This window comes from Pinus tabuliformis, chromosome 6 (assembly GCF_031772625.1).
Source record: "Pinus tabuliformis cultivar Carrire ecotype Pingquan chromosome 6, CPIR1, whole genome shotgun sequence".
Taxonomy (NCBI): Eukaryota; Viridiplantae; Streptophyta; class Pinopsida; order Pinales; family Pinaceae; genus Pinus; species Pinus tabuliformis.
Window position 1 is genome coordinate 529,208,272 of NC_142292.1, and position 16,451 is coordinate 529,224,722.

The window sequence follows — 16,451 nt, forward strand, 5'->3', positions numbered from 1 at the left end:
TTTGAAGAGGGAATTATATGAATCCTCCAACAGCCAGGCAGGGTTGAATTTGAAAGGAGCTGCCGGCTTTTTGGGAGGTTTGGTAAGTTCTAGCAGAATTGGCAGATGGTCCAAGCTCCCTCCAACACCCACCCACTGCCGGAAAGCTGGAACCTTTGCTGCGACCTCTTCTCGTAAAAGAAACCGATCCAATCTTTTTGCTATCTGATTTTCCCCCGATCTTCAATTCCTCTAGGTGGGTCTTACTTTTAGCAGGTTTATATCCAACATTTTGTTGCTACTAATAATATTAGAGAAAAATAAGATAAAAATTCTTCCCTAACAGAGGGGCCACATATTTCAGCCGATCCTATGGAGAAAATTAAGTCTCCTCCAATCACTAGGTTTGGATTGTTCATTAAGGATTTGGAAAACAGGGATTTCCAGAACAATGCTCTCCCCTGGCATGGCCCATATATGTTTACAATCAACAAATTGGAACATAACTCTAATGAGTAGACTTCCATTCCCATTATTTGATCCATCCCCCATGAGTTATGGACTTTGAACTTCCCTACTTTGTATCCCTTAGCTAAACCCCTAGAGTGACCTTTTGCGTCCGTACCCTGAAAGCTCCAACCCAACAAAATGATTGACATGGATTTTGTGACTTCAACTCCCATGCCCAGGGTTTCTTGGAGAAGGAGGATATCTGGATTATATCTCCGAATTACCTCTTTTAGAGCCAGTTTTTCAGGTTTACTGGCTAAACCCCTACAATTCCAGGATAGAATTATCATTTTTCAACCGCAGGGGAGGGCTTCACTACTCTAAGCGCCCCAGAAATTGACATTTGTTTCCCATCTGCAATATCTAATTTTGCTCGTAACTGAGCCTTTGATAGATTAGTTTTCCTTCCTCTCATCTTCCGATCACCAATTTGGGATAGATGCATTTCAAGTCCCCCCACCACCACGCAAGGAGGTGGTTTTTTCTTTCGATGTCTAAGGTTATAATGGTTTGAACGAGAAGGAATGTCTTCCCTTAGACAATCACCTTCACCCCTAGCCAAATCACAGTTCAGATCCAGGTTTGGGATAGATGTGATGATACTTTCCATTTTTGTGTTATCGGTGTAAGAAATAGGAATGAAAATGTTCTGAGGTCTGGAAGGACTAGACAAATGACCAACAAATTTTAAAGAAAAAGCAGGAGTAAGAGAAGGTAGGGTTGAGTCCAGACCCGTACCCTTATTGATGACTGAGCGATGTTCAGAAATGGCCTCTGAAGTAGCCAGGTCTTGTGCTTCCTTTTCTTGCATTTGAGCTAGCAAATTATCAGGCATTGGGTCTTCTTGCATCTTCATTCCTTCATTCGTGTCCTCCTGAAGCCAGTCGATATCCATCTGATCTACCCCCTTGTCCTTCTTCAGATGCTGGTCCTTTGTAGCCTCCATTTCAACTATCTTAGGTTTAGCCTTCCTTTGCTTCCTTCGTCTTCTATACCCCAGTGGACGCTCTTTTTCCAAGTGTCCATATAAGTGACAATTATGGCAGTGAAAAGGTAGGTGTTCATAATCTAACTGCTGAACATATGAGTATTCCTTATATTGGAGTTGGATCTCTTCTGCCGGTCTTGCCTGCGAAGTTAAACTTACCAATATTCGTGCCATCCTCTTATCCTTCGTTTGCAAAAAGGACATGTCTGTCTCCAGATATCTGCCAAGATGGTTTCCAATAGCTTTGAAAACTGATTCCACCCAAAGGAATGGTGGAAGCCCAGGCATACGTACCCAAACTAGGAGCTCATCCACCCACTCTCTTTGCACATCAAACAACGGGTTCCATCTTTTGAGCAGTATCAGATGTTTGCTGAAAGCCCAATTCCTTTCTAGTACCCAATCCACTGCTTCTTTCTTCACAAACTTCACCATGAACCAGCCTTTTGCCATCGTTGTTACTTGGAAGTCCTTATCTGGGGCTGCTTGCCAATGTTGAGAGGCCCAATCCTGTATGAAATGTGTTGAGTATTTTTCCCCCTTTCCCTTCCAACCAAAGTTAAATCTGCCACTTCAATGGCTTCATCAATTTTTACATCCATACCCAGAATCAAGTTTGCAACAACTTCCTTCTTTTTAATTATTTTGGATTTTTTCCTCTTCTCCCCCGCCTGCCTCTGGCTTGGCCCTTCCTCCCTGTACTGTGTGGCTACTTCAACATTTGTTGAATATTCCTGGAGTGTATTGGCACTCCTTCCTACTGCAATGAGTAGGTGTACTCCTTCTTCCTCCCTTCCTTCTGCTGACCCTCTGTCATTCCATTCCTCCATTCCTGCCTGCTTTGCTACTATTCCTTCCCTTCCCCCACGCCCAGGTCTTCTTCCAATCGCCTCGGCATCCTCCGTAATACCCAAACCCCCTGCAAAGCCCGAACCACTGACCAGGGTTTGGTGGTTTGGCTTGTTGGGGTTTCCTAGGCCCAAAGTTTCCTTCTCCTGTCTTGGTACCAAAAACTGCTCTGCCTCAGCAAACCCTAGATCTGCTACTAGCCCATACCCCAAGCTCCGCTTCTCAAAATTCCTCAGCCCGCAGCTTATTACTATGTCCTCAAGCCCTCCTGAGTAAAAATGACTAAGGGGGTGAGGAGGATCTGGACTTACTTGAGGTATTCTCGCTGCCTCCGCTTTCGGTGTCGGTGCCGTCTGTGGCGGCTTCCCCTGATTTTGAAAATGAACTTGTTCTTTCTAGCTACTCAGAAACAATAGCCCTAGGCTCTCCTCCAGCAACCCTAGGGTTTTCCTATGATTCCAGGCTAACTCCGAGCCTCCTTTCTCTTTCCCTGAATGTCCAGCTGGACAGATATACTTCTCAATGTTCTGATCTGTAACCTCCAGGCCCCAAACCGACAGAATGTCACCAGGTTCAGGATCTAGATCGACGACATCGTTGGGTTTGACCATTTTTTTTATCTGGCTAGAACTTGGTAACTGTTGAATCCGCCTTGGTAACTACTGCCCGTTACCTTCTCCTTCCACCGTGATGTTTTCTATTGCGTGCTTCATAGTAGGAGTGGCAACGCATATGAATAGGTAAACAAACCCCGTAACCTCTCTGGCTTCCATTATCTGAAGGCACGCATGGGTTACAGGCTTCCTTGTTCTCAGAAAAACCTTCGTCGCCGGTCACCTCCACCTGTCACCTTCCGTTCACCTGTGTCTGCCACCTCCTACCTTGCCTTGTCCCTCCACCCTGCTCCCATACACCTCCCTATCTCGATCTCGTCCCTGCGCCCTCCACCTGCAGAGCCCTAGGCCCCTGAGCTTGGTTCCCGTGCGGCTCTAAACGCTAGCTCCATCCTCTTCTCATTTGACCATCTACATTTCCACTTTGATGTAGCTTTATGTAAAACTTTTCTTCCATTTTTAATAAGGACTATGAATGGTTCACAACACTCATACTGGGTTGATCATTTACATGTTATTTCTCAGATTCAAACTCTGGTTCTTTCTAATCTGCTAATTTCCCCTCTGATCTAAAACCTGAGTTAAAAATTCCATATTATCCCAATAGCTAGGGCTTATTTGTTAGGGCTACCATGAGGAGGCTCACATTAGGGTTTAAAACTATGACTTGTGCTTATAGTTACAAAAAACTCTCCTCTATGGGACCTTGAGAGTTATTCATAGATTCATCATCCATGACTATGAATTTCATCTTAACCTATGTGGATCCCCTACAAATAACCACAACATCTCCAAAAAAACCTGGTATAATACTAATATGATCTGTAAATTGCAATGTATATTCTACTAGATAGTTTGTCACAACATATCTGATGAAATTATACATAAAATATGAAATATACACTATGAGGGTTATTTCTCCATAAATTTTTGTATTTGTTAATTATTCTGTTATGCTTATGCATGTAATAGATAAAATATTTATAAAATAGAGAAAAACAAATTTGTTGGACACCTATTCCTCTATGGGTTGGTGTGGAATGTGAACAGCCATCGAAGTCCAAGAGACCACTTGGAATATGAATCCAAGGGTCACACCATGTACTATAAATATATATCATGCCAATAATATATGCAATCTAATGCTTATCATTTACATTAGTTGTTTGCATTCCATGTATGTTTAACATGGTATCAAAGCCTAGTTATCACGTGACCTGCTCAATCTAAGAGTTGGGTATATTACTCTGATTCATATCTAAGTGTTGGGTTTCTTCCTGTTGTTCATGGTACTATTTCTGGTACTCTTTATGGATGCAGAGATTTTCAATTATGTAATATCGCTGCACTGGCAGAACCTGTTTTTGTGAGCATATAGGGCATTATTTGGCAGTGAAAATCTACCCTCTATCTCTTAGAATAGTAACTTGTGATCTTGCATGACTGTTTCATTACCAGGCATGACCGTTACTTGTGATCTTGTATGAATCATTACTTGTTGATTTGTTGATTGTTCAGTTTCTCCTCAATTTTCTGTTCCCTAGAGCTTTATTGTAAGCATTGTGGTAAACTCAGTTATGTTCATTGTTAATGCCTAGCCTGCCATACAACACTTCTCTCATATAGTCAGAAATTCATCGTTGAAGCTCCAATGTTGTTCGCATGCCATATTGGTTACCCAAAGATCGAACATTGTTTGCTGGATTATATTTGTTGATTCATTTATGCGTTGAAACAAAGTGGTTATGCATTGAAGTCCATACTTCATTTAGGTATTATAGAGACTCCTTGAGTTATCTACTTGCCTCAACTCCTCTGGTTTGCATTTTGCTATGGTCGTTGTTCTAATCATAGTTACCAAATTCGAATTCGAATTCGATTCGATACGAAAAAAATTCGACTCTATAAAATTCAATACGGAAAAAATTCGACACTATATATCTTACACATACATTTTTTTTTTGGGTTATACAATATTATGTCCTAGAACAATTTGTAAATATATAATGAAATACCAAAATCAAACTAAGATTAAAATAATCAATTTTCTAACTAAATTGTTAACAATATTTAGCATTTTATAGAAAAATTTAATAGAAATTGTCATTTTTTCATAATATAAGAATTATTGTTTTTTATAAAAATTATTGTTTATATTTTTTCTAGTTTTCTGGTTAATCCTCGTATAAAAAAGTACCCATATAAAAATGTTATAAAAACTAAAAAAAATAAGATTAAAAATCTTAACTCGATTTACTACTTTATGATTTTATTGAGGAGCTATTTGTCAACGTTTCGATCGATGGTTACACAGAGTCTGCGCTTCATTGTTCTACACAGCATAGTGGCAGCACAGTGGACGCTCCGACATTACTGATAGAAACCTTTGACCAAAATCATTCAACGATGACCGTACCGAATTGAAAAATGACGAATTATTCGCCGTACCTAATCGAATCAGCGAATTTCTGAATTTTTTTTTACGAGTACGGCGGAACTTGGTAACTATGATGTAAATGAATCCCCATTTAAAGCCGAAGACAACAATACAATTGTTACCAACAAGCCTGCGAATGAACTTAAAACCATAGTTTTAAAACTCCGACTCCGACTCCGACTCGGCCAAGGGTCGACTCCGACTCCGACTCGGTATCGACTCGGCCGGCTCGATTTCAATGAATCGGTCGTTGTAAAAAATACATTAAATATTTATTTTATATAAAAACACATAATTTTAAATATTTCCATTCATGTTTCCAAACACACAGCATTAGAATATAGATAGAAGACAACATATGATCAAAGTAGGCTCATGAATATATCCATTATATCAAAATGGCACCTAGTGCATTGTCCAATACATACACGATGATGATATAGAGATCAAAACAAAAACACATAACCAAGGAGGCTATAAATGGCCTCTACAACAAAAGTCTGTGACTAGTACTACTGGGTAGTGGCTACTGCTAGAGTTGCCAACATCATCTGGCTCAGTGTTACTTGGGAGTAGGAGCGAAAGTGGGGAGCGAGAGCGAAAATGGGAGCGGGAGCGACATATTTAGAAGCTCCTGGTTTGGGAGCGAATCCCAGAGGAGTTCGACAACCAATGTCACTAACATCAAGGTACATAGAGGGATTGGTGCTCTTGATTAAATACAAGTTCCATACCCTAATACATGACAAAATTCAATGGAAACATTGCAATCCTCCAATCCTGAAATCCTGAAAAACTGTTAAGTCTACTGGATTTTGAATGAAATCTAAAATTCTACTTTCTCCATATGAAATCCAATGAGGCTGAAACCACTCTCAAACATCCTGAGTCATTTCATGGTAATGTTAAAATATAAGTAAAAGGATGAAAATGAAGATTAAGGAGAATGTCACTTTTACTTTAAGAATTTAACATTACCATGAAATTTGAATAGCATATCAATAGTACAGAGCATTTGAGTGTGTTAAATAGGGTTTGGGAGGGGGAAATGGACCCCAGATAACATTTAACTAATTCATAAAACACATTGGAGTCCAAACCAATCAGCAAACACCTTAAAAAATCATTAAAAAATTGTTAAATCGTTGTTTTACTGAGGTTATGGGCCGCTGTTTGTGACTCGGCCGAGTCAGTATGGAAACGGCCGAGTTGGCTGAGTCAGCCATGACTCGGCCAAGTCATTCAATGACTCGGCCGAGTCATGGCTGACTCGGCCAAATGAGCCGTTTCTTCTACTGAGTCACTTCTGAGGGCAACGAAACGGATCAACTCGGCCGTTTCGGTTTTGAAACGGCTGAATTTTAAAACTATGCTTAAAACTGACCTGGCCACAACATCCTCAGGCTGGCTGCAACGAACTATGATCCAACATTTGAGTACATGATCCCCAATGCTTCGACAGCGTGTAGGTGAATTAGAATTACAACACTCGAGTAACGAAAAAACCTTTTCATTCATCATAATACGAATGGTTTTGCCAGCTACGACAGCGGAGACAGAGAGCAGAACCAAGAATATAAGGGCTATGAATACCATACCACTGAACACCTCGAACCATGTCGTGACAAGAATAGGCCATAGCTACCAAATACGCCTGTATCAGAGAAATAAATACGGAAATTCGGCAATTCGATTCGAACATCGAATAATTCGATGAAAATTCGATTCGGTTCATGGTAGCTTCGTTTGGATGACAGAAAATTCACCATTTGTAATTTATTATAGTTTATTGCAGGGATTTGTTAATTTGTGTCTAAGATAATAGTAAGTTCAGTGATCCCTAAGTATCGTTTATAGTTTTTTTCAGTGGGGGAGCGAATCCCCGCTGAACAATCACAATACATCATATATCGCCGAAGCGAGTAGAATACGTGCAGAATACATCAACATCGGAACACATCGGAACACATTGCAGGGATTTGTTAATTTGCGTTTTTGAGAATAGTAAAGTAGTAATCCTTAAGCATAAAATAGATAGCTGCCTTATGGCAGGTAGGAAATGGAAAGGCCACCGAATTGTAGGTAGGAAATGGAAATAAATTTTGAGCTTATAAACATATTTTTGAATGTTTAATTTTTAGATATGTATTAATTATAAAAGGTTTTAGATAAAATTTGAAATCAAAGAAAAGTAGTTATGATTTTAGAATATTTAATTTTTAAATAAATATTAATCATAAAATATTTTTAAATAAGATTTGAAAGTAAGAGGGAAGTTTTGAATTTTGAAAAGAAGAGAGATTTTGGAGCTAAGACAAATGTGGTTATAATTTTGATAAGTAAACTCTAAAATGTGGTTATAGTTTTGATAAGTAAACTCTAATTTTAAAATTGTTTATATTGATTAAAATTATTAAAAATTATTTAAATTTCAAAATGAATGGGAAGAAATTGATAAGGCATTGTTGTTACAAGAAAAAGAGTATATATATTTAAATGTTTAAGATATATACTTTCGAATTTTTTCCCAATTGAAATTTTTCCAATCGAATTTTTATCGTATCGTATCGAATCCGAATTCAAATTCGAATTCGAACTTGGTAACTATGCCATAAATAAGTAGTGGACGGTAAAGAAGAAGAGATATATCATGCAGTGTTTATAGCAAGGAAAGCCATGTCCTGGCCAAAAACCTTACAGGTACAGTTTAGTCAATGCCATATTTTAAATATTACATCAAAAATATTTATTTATATTAAAAATTAAATTTATTAACGAATTAAATTAATCATAACAATCAACCAAATATACAACATGGATTTTTCCATTATGAAATATACTTATTTCATGCCTAAAATACTTGAATCGAATGTAAAACATACTTGTATGGGGACGGTATACTTACTTAACAATGTGATTTGATTTATTATACAGAGCAGCCAGGGCAACAATGCGGTGAATCCAGGTGTAACGGCGGGCAATGGCAACAGTTCAACTGGAGAGGAAACTGTCGATGAAGGCCGAGAAAACGATGTAGAACAAATTGTAGATGGCGTCGATGGTGTTGGAGAAGCAATAGAAGATGCGGCAGAAAGTGATGGCGATAATAACTGTTCGGTTATCCTAAGTGTGAGGCCACCTGGCTTTTTTTTGGGACGTAATTTGGTAGTTTTTCTTCTTTTTTTTTCTTAAATGTATTTTCTAAGAAGTTCAGTTTAAGTGAATAGATTTTGATAATCACAGATAAAATAGGATAAAAACTAAGTTTTAACAAGGGGAGTTGCAACCAACAAGTCCCTGCGGTGCTTAGTAAGCAAACCAGAGATAGGAACAAGTCCAGTAAACTTAGACAGCCGTTGCCATTCAAATCCCCTGCCAGTGGAGGAAAGGCAGTTTTGTCATGGTGCATGGCAGATCGATCAACAGGACCATAAAGATAAATAGACCCTGTAAAGCATCCTTTTGCATAATTGTTTTAATGCTTTCATCACTTTGTGAACTCGAACTCGACCAAATGCATAAGCACTTTTGAATCTTAAACTCTTTTTGAGAACAACGGCAAACATGTCAGTGTCTTTTATAGTTCGAGGCAATGCAGATTGAATTCTGGAAATGTTAGTGGGGACATTGATGACTCCTCCAGTTAAGCCTAGTTGCGACTTCTTATGTCGATGGCCCATTTCTTTTATTTGCAAGAAGGGCAATCTTAATGCGACTAGTCTTTCTTCTAGTTCAGTGAGTTCTGTCAGTGTTCTAGTGCCATTGTTTCTTCTTATCTGTTCAGGAACTGCATATTTAGCAATTGTTTCATGTTCAATTGCTTTTTTGCAATGTTTACAAATGTAGCAATTTTCAACACGAGATTTAACATTCTTGAAACTAGTTGATAGTTTCCTAATCTTATTTTGTTTTGCTTGACATTCTTGTTTCACAAAGCAGATGTCTCTTTTGAAAAAAGTTGTTTCACATGATGAACAATTGAAAATAGGTGTGTCAGTTACTTGTCTTTGATATATTTGATCAAACTCTGGCAATTCTGTTAATTTGTTCATTGATCTTGATTGAATCGATAGGTCGGATTTTCCTGATTTCTTTGAGTGTGTTGAACGATCCTTTGATGTTGCTGCAAATCGTTTGTAGTCCATGTTTTCTATGACTATTTCTTGTTTCATTGTTGTTGTGTTGAATGCAAGTCTTATTTTCTGCATTTTCGATTTTGTCCGGATAATGCCTTTAAGCAAACGCAAAGATAAGCTTTTTGTCTCTTTGCCTAATGGACAAGGGATTACAATTTCTGTTTGTGCGTTGTTTCTAATATGTTTTTTCAAGTTTCTAAGTGATCGAAATCTCAGTGTCTCAAATTTTACTTGGTTCGTTGATTGCGCTGATAGATCCTTTGATCTTGTTGCAGATGGATTGTAGTCCATGTTTTCTATGACTATTTCTTGTTTCATTATTGTTGTGTTGAATGCAAGTCTTATTTTCTGTGTTTTCAATTTTTTCCGAATGATGCCTTTAAGCAAACGCAAAGATAGACTTTTTGATTGTTTGTCTAATGGACAAGAAGTTACAATTTTTGTTTGTCTGTTGCTTCTAATATGTTCTTTCAAGTTTCTAAGTGATCGAAATCTCCGTGTGTCACCAACATCTTTTGTGTGCGGTGTGTCACAAACATCTTCTGTGTTGTCTAGAACTACTTGTTGTTCCATTGTACTTCTGTTATATTGAATGCCTATGTTTTGCCTTTTCGGATTTTTCTGAGCAATGTCCTTAAGCACATGCAAAGATAAACTTCTCGTGTGCTTGTTTAAATGACAACCACTAACAGCGTCTATGTTTTCTAGAACAACTTGTTGTTTCAATGTAACTTTGTTATACTCGATGCCTATTTTTTGTCTTTTCAGAGTGTTTGGAGCAATGTCCTTAAGCACATGAGAAGATACACTTCTCTTGTGCTTGTTTAAGTGACAAGGTGGTTTTAATTTAGCTTCAATTGATTGACATTTTGTCTCAGGTTGTGGTTCAGTATTGTTCTTTGAGGTATCGGCTTGTTGTTGGAAGGTACAACCAATTGTAGGCTGCCTATGAACCAAAGGCTCGAAGTGCCCATTCAAAGGATCCTCGTCATGGAACAGTATGTCACGAGTATTTGTTGTAACACCTGAATTGAAGTGCAAATACACTGTCATCTTTGTTTTGGACCAAACCCTAATTGGAATTTTCAACCAGTTTGACAGCCAATGGATACAGAAAATATCTCCCCATAGACCTCTAGATGGTAGGGGTATATTGTTTGAGGCAGATCTAGCCATTTTGTCTAAATAGATTTCACGGTTGCTAATGTTATGCATTTCTTTAAGTGAGGCTTCATGCAGTTCATGTTCATAAGACAAAATTGCCTCACTATCTTGTTTTTTGAGACAGTGTCTAAAATATTCTATTGTTCCCTTCCTTAGCTCCACTGATGTGTATCGGAAATCTAGCAAAAGTTCTAAACTATCGAATAAACAGTCTCCAATTAGATATGAGAAATTGTCCACACGAAATAAGTGATGCTTTTGCAATACTAATTGCAACTTGTGTTTATCAGACAAAGAAGACATGATGATGACTAAGTGTTCGATGCAATATTATGTTTACTGATGCAATGCAGTTACAACCAGAGAATCATAATAACAAGTTGAACAATGAAAATGATTATAGAACACTGAGTAATTGTGTGCACCTTTGGGACTGCAAATGTCTACTAAGCTGCGCAGACTGCTTATGTCAGGTAGCATCCAATGCACAATTTTGATACTGAAGTTCAAAATATGACTGCTGACTACCAAGATAAAAAGAACCCGCAGAACCTATTATACGTTAGGATCAGTCATTGTAAATCCATTGATGCAATGCAATTACAACCACAGAATCATAATAGCAAGTTGAACAATGAAAATGAATATAGAACACGAACTGCAACAGAGGCTCAATATGAATCATCTTGCAGCACTTGTTGTCAGACTCTACAAGGAAACTTTCTTTCATCCACAACAGATTACTACCAAGGCTGGAAGTTTGATGCTCTGTTTTTATTGAGTCACAGTCCTTACATCACCCGATAAGAAACTACATCCAAGCACCAATCTTAATGGTACCACAGTGGTTAGTCACGGAAATGAGACAACTCATCATTCCTGATGTGATAAACATGGAGAACAGATCTACTGAAGATTACTTCAGAAACGAAGGAACCTTCCAATACAAGGAAAAATTATGAACGAGCTTCCCTAAATGAAGCAGTATGAAGCTGCCCATAAAATATGGCTTTAGATCGTTATAAATATTGCATAATCAGTTTCTTATAAAAAATGTTTATAATCAGAATGAGAACAGATCCTCAGTTCAATTGTTTTTTGGTTGTGATTAGAATAACGAGCCAAAGAAAGCGAAGTCACGCAGAGCAATCAGTCTCTGTCTTCTCTCACGAAATCATTTGAGTAATGGAGACTAAGTGCTAGATCCTACCTCTTCTGCCCTGGATCCCTCTATTAATTATGTTTATGTCGTTATAAGAATAACAAGCCAAAGAAATCTCAGGCTTGGAGAGAAATCTCAGGCTCTGTCCTCACAAATTAATGATGAGTAATGTTGACTAAATTCCATGAACCTGAATGTATACATTGTTGCAGGATCAAAATTTTTGCAATCAATTTAAGCTTCTTATAAATATTGCATAATCAGTTTCTTATAAAAAATGTTTATAATCAGAATGAGAACAGATCCTCAGTTCAATTGTTACCCAATGACCTTGTTTTTGCTAATTATGCAAGTAAATGCAATGTCACATAACTTGGAAAGGCAAATCAAACAAACTAAAAGCAATGTAATGTCAGTAGTACCATCAAATTTGACACTGGTTGGAAGCTTTTGATGCAATGGAGCAAGCCACACCAAATTGTTACAGGTATATTGTTTCTCTTTCCTATGCTGGCATTTAAGACAAAAGAAAATGACTTATTTCGCTAAGCTACTACATCAGCAAAGTAATCCCTCTGCAAGAAGATCCATGCCCATATGGTTATAAATGGGTTTAAGTTGCATTTAGTTTTAGGGAATGGCCTCACTGACATGTATTCTAAGTGTGGAAGCCTCGACAATGCGCTCCTTGTATACAAGATAATGAGCGAAACGGATGTGGTTTCTCCAACTCTTTGAAGAAATGAAGCAATCGGGCTTGAAGCCTGACGATGTCACCTTCTTGGCTGTTCTGACTGCTTGCAGCCATTCAGGTCTAGTGAATGAAGGTTGGCATTATTTCAATACCATGACTCGAGATCAGTGTATCCCACCAAGAGCAGGGCATTACGCCTGTATGGTTGATCTCCTTGGCCGTGCTGGTTGTTTGGATGAGGCATATGATTTTATAAAAAAAATGCCATTTAAACCTAATGTTACTGTTTGGGGAGCCTTACTTGGTGCCTGCCAAGCCCATGGCAATATGGAGCTAGGAAAAGTTGCAGCAGAACACCTTTTTGAGTTAGATCCACAAAATGCTGGAAATTATGTCATGTTGTCAAATATTTATGCTACAGCTGGTAAGTGGGGGGACATGTTAAAGTTGAGGAAAGCAATGAAAGACAGAGGTATAAAGAAGGAACCTGGATGCAGTTGGATTGAGGTAAAGAGCAGGGTACACGTTTTCCCTGTAGGAGATAGATCACACCCACAAATACAAGAGATCTATGCCATGTTGCAAAAGTTAGCTGGGCAGATGAAAGAAGCTGGGTATTTGCCTCAAACAAACTTTATATTAAATGATATAGAAGAACACTAGAATTACATACAATGTTACACCATTGGTAAGATGCTTGCCATTGGGGATGTGAATATCACCATACAACCTTAGACAATGGTCAAGAGCTGTAATGCTTGCAGTGACATAATCAGAAACTGTTATGCAATTATTTTGGTCATTCCAGTTTGGTGTTATTCTCTGAACTGAATCTTGGTATCTCTAAGCAAAAACTGCAAGCACACCATATTTCTGCATCTTAAACAGAGTTATATGGTCTTCTTACCATAAAAAACTACAAACTTTATATGCTAGAACAAATTCGTATGCCAAGATTTCCTTGATTTGTACAGATTATCAAGCTAATAAAGAGAATAATTCTCTGCAACCTCGACCAAAGTCTCTTACAAAAAAGTTCAAAGGAAATAAACCTGAACAAAAAGTTTTACTACACCAACTATGTGTCCTAGACTTGAAACTAAACAGTGAATTCTCAACCATGGTGTCTTGTCACTAGATAAAAAAGAGAATGCTCAACAATGCCTTGCGGATCTTAAATTCGACAAGTTTATTTATGCTGGTCTCTGTAACATTACAGTCTTCATTAGGATTTATTTTCATGGTAACTGACATGGTTGTAGAGGAACATGTCAGTCGACCTGTGTTAATGTTATACATAATGCAGAGGAAGAAAATCTTATACATCGTGAGCCATACAAACTGTGTAGAGCCAGAGATGCATCTATATATGTACAACAGACAACGAAACACATATGTACAGAGAATCCTACTAGGTCGCAGAGGAACAATGTCTGTATGTCAACGTGATCACTGATGAATGGATAAACATTGCGCAGTCTATAAGAGATATACACCGAAAGCAAGGGAGGGAATGTATCCGGGACCTTCACAACATACGTGGTAAGAGCACGGGGTAACATTTACCCTCAAAGCAGAGGAATGGGGAACTTTTCTTCTACCAGACGTTTCCAACCAACTCCAAACAGGAAAGAAGCAGCAAAGAGAATACCACCTTGGGCATCTCAACATTTCCCAACCAACTCCAAATAGGAAAGAAGCATCAAACATTTCCCAACCAACTCCAAATAGGGAAGAAGCATCAAGGACAATACCACACCCCAACGATTTGTGGATTTGCCACCATTACAGTAACCAAATACAAACAGAAAAAACCCAGCTCCCACAAAAACACCTGTAAAGTGGATACCAGTACTATCAATAATGATAGGGGAAGGACAGTATCAATGTAACACGAGATCTCAGCGAAGGACATGCAAACTACAAAACGAAGGACAACATCAATGTAACACGAGATTTCCATGAACAAACTTTCTATGGTGAGAGTCATACCATAAAAAACTACAAACTTTATATGCTAGAACAAATTCGTATGTCAAGATTTCCTTGATTTGTATAGATTGAGAATTTGATTGTCAAGACATGATCAGTCATAGAGAGTAACTGAGCTTATACATAATGCAGAGGAAGAAAATCTTATACATCGTGAGCCATACAAACTGTGTAGAGCCAGAGATGCATCTATATATGTACAACAGACAACGAAACACATATGTACAGAGAATCCTACTAGGTCGCAGAGGAATAATGTCTGTATGTCAACGTGATCACTGATTGTTGAAGAGGTAAATCCCCTCTGCGGACAGAGGCGATCCCACTAGCCCAAAATGGGTCTAGCAACAATCAATCACGCTATTATGCAAGTTCCTAGTTGTAAATCGAAAGTGGATAAGAAGAACCAACCTGGAATCCAACGCTATTGTCGTAGATGAGTCGATATCTCCGTTCTCCAGCTCTGGCAGGTCACAATCCTAGCGATCTCCGCGTATGGACACCTGCACATGAAAAGAACGAAGCGAATACAAGCATAAAATCCACGATATACAACTATATATCAGTCAGAAAGGACATAAATCAAACATCATCATCATGAACAGTAAGATTGGAACCATAATAATAGTCGTTTATTAATGAACAAACAGAGAAAATTACAACCAATGTTCTAACGTTGAATCTCTCCTCTGGCTGGGCAAGCAGCTACATATGCCTTGCAATAGATCCTTCTCTCTCTCTTTACTTGTGGATACACAGTTCAGACTTCCGGCAGCATAACTTCACTATAATCAATACTAGCACCAATATATCAGAACTCAAGAACTCCAGCACTTTGGAACTAGCTTGTCAAGTGCATGAGGATGGGCTTTTATAGATGGAGAAGGGAAGAAGATACAATGCATCCAGACACTCATTGTGGATTGACATTATCCCCAAAAAGTTGTTGTGGATAGATGATGAGGATAGATGATGAGTCTCGACATCTTTAAAGCCATCTTTATTCCAAAAAGACTGATGACAATAAAAGGAAAAAAACATCCGAGCGCGCGTTTGTCAAAAATCTTTCCCAAATTTGGTTGGCGCGAGTGTTGTTCTAAGACAGAGCGCCAATGGTCGCACCCTCTTTTGAGGATCTCATTTATTGGCGCGGGTAAGACATTGTGGACCCACGCTAATGGAAAAAGGGCACTTTTCAGGGATATTCTGCAGAAAGTGTCTTCAGGGAACATGAAGTACATACTCAGGGGAACATAATGCAAGTGTTTTTAGGTTATTTCACTGCTCACAGGTCCCGGAATGCGTCCTCCAACGTACGGAAACAGGGGTAACAGGGACGGTGACCAATGGTGACAAATTACTGTGTAACAGATGCCCCCTAAAGCATGAGGCCCGAGAGAGAGAGAGGGGTGAAATGCTTTACAAGAACACATGTAGCTGCTGCCGAGAATCTGCATTAAGAGATACAACTGATAGCTCAAGTACATGATGTATGTGGTATGGTCACAGCCATCCATAAGAGAGTACATAATAATCTAGATCCATAGTATGGGCGCAGCCATCTGGTTAGGATCAATGAATAGACTCAGGTATGGTCGCAGCCATCCAGTAAGAGAGTCATGTATCACGCCTGGATTACAATAGCAAAATCCAGGGTCTTGCGCTCCATCTCGACCCGAACAAAAGTACAAGTTCAAACATGCGAATATATGAGCTGAAGTCGAACATGCATGAACATCGTCTGATTACCAGTCAATAATGGAAACTGTTAACAGACGCGAGAGGTACCACCAATAATGACAATGGCCCTCAAGGTACTATAGGTACAATCTACGGCGTGTGAATTAGTGATCTGATGTCGAACACCCGTAGAATCATTCGATCGGAGGCCAATGATGAAAACCTCGCGTCGAACACGAAGAACCT

At 38.6% G+C, this 16,451-nt stretch overlaps 1 pseudogene; it reads left to right on the forward strand.

Annotated features, from left to right (window-relative positions):
• The first annotated feature begins 12,581 nt into the window (after positions 1-12,581).
• On the forward strand, positions 12,582-13,196 carry LOC149259621 (pentatricopeptide repeat-containing protein At4g02750 pseudogene; annotated as a pseudogene).
• The last annotated feature ends 3,255 nt before the right edge of the window (positions 13,197-16,451 follow it).